Here is a 1,702-nt window from a genome sequence, read left to right as displayed (position 1 = left end):
CCAAAGCATCGCAGGTTCGATTCCCAGTCAGGGTACATGCCTGGGTTGCAGGCCACGGCCCCCAGCAACCGCACATTGATGTCTCTCTCTCTGTCTTTCTCCCTCCCTTCCCTCTCTAAAAATAAATAAATGAATATCTTTAAAAATCTTTAAAAAATAATAAAAATAAACAGTGAAAATGGAGAGCCATTGAGAGATTTTAGCAGAAGGGGAAAATAATCTATGTTTTTTAAGTATTACTCTGGGTACTCTGTGAGGGGTCAGACCAGGGGGGCAAGGCCAGTAACAGAGAGAGCAGTTCAGAATACTAAATACTGTAGTATTCCAGGCTGCAGATGACGGGGTTTCAGACCAGAGCGAGAAGGTAGAGCTGTCGCCTATGCCCATGACATATTAAAGGCCACGGATTTGGTAAGTGAATCTAACCCACATTAGGTAGCTCCAAATTCCTCACTTTTCCCCTCTCAGTGCTCCCCATCTCAGTCCTATTCAAAGAACTCACACCGTGTGCTAACTTCTTCAGCATTCACGTACTCTTCACAAAAACCCGTCTTTACTACGTGCACATTTAACTTAGGTAACAGGCACTCAACAGAAAGTTGCCCAACCTGTTTCTTTCCTCTCTCCCCCAGGCCTGGCCACCTAGGTGACTCAAATATCCTAGCTGATCTCAGGCCTGCAGCCTTGCCCTTTCCCATCCATTCTGCACGTAACAGCTGGAGCAGTCTAAAACACGGAGCTGGTCACTCCCTATATTGAACACTCCAAAGGCTTCTCGTTGCTTTTAGGGTGAAATAAAAAACAAAAATATTTAGCAACCCCTCTGAGCCCTGGACAGTGTGGCTCCGTTGGCTGGAGTGTCACCCTGATACACCAAGGTTGCGAGGTCAATACCAGGTAGGGCACCTGCTGGCATCAACCAATGACGGCATAAATAAGTGGGGCAACAAATTGATGTTTCTCCTCGCCCCTCCTCTCTGTCTCTCTCCAGAAAAAAAATTAATACATTTTAAAAGATCTTAAATAAATAAGATAAAAACATATGTTTTATAATTAAGAAAGCACTGCATAAGTTTAAGAGCATTGTATAGCCCTGGCTGGTGTGGCTCAGTGGATTGTATGCCGGCCTGTGAACCACAGGGTCACCGATTCAGTCCCAGTCAGGGGACATGACTGGGTTCCGAGCCAGGTCCCTGGGAGGCGGCATGCAAGAGGCAACCGATCGGTGGATCTCTTGCACATTGACGTTTCTCTCCCTCTCTTTCTCCTTCCCTCCCCTATTTCTAAAAATAAGTAAGTAAATTAATTAATTTTTTAAAAAGAAGAGCATTTTATATTTGGCACAACTAGGTGATTAAATTTATAACGAATACAGTACATTAATTTTATTGTGCCCAGTGAATGAACTTTAAGATTTGCAATACCACAACATAGCACAAGAGGAAGGTCATTTATGTTTTTATTTAACAAATATTTTGGGACATTTACTGGGTTCAAGCCTCTGAAATTGTCAGAATTTCTGAGGGCTTCAAGAAAGCCACTGTGCACTTCCTTCATACTTATACATTTTTTGAAATGGCACTTTCTAGGGGGTGCTTTGCTCAGAAAGCTAAACAAAACCGCTGGCATGCCTCTTGCATTTATTGTTCCAATTGCCACTGTCATCTGCCAAATTTGTATTTATTCTTCCAAATCTTACACA

Source organism: Phyllostomus discolor, chromosome 13, assembly GCF_004126475.2.
Source record: "Phyllostomus discolor isolate MPI-MPIP mPhyDis1 chromosome 13, mPhyDis1.pri.v3, whole genome shotgun sequence".
Classification (NCBI taxonomy): Eukaryota; Metazoa; Chordata; class Mammalia; order Chiroptera; family Phyllostomidae; genus Phyllostomus; species Phyllostomus discolor.
Note: the sequence above shows the minus strand (reverse complement) of the source record.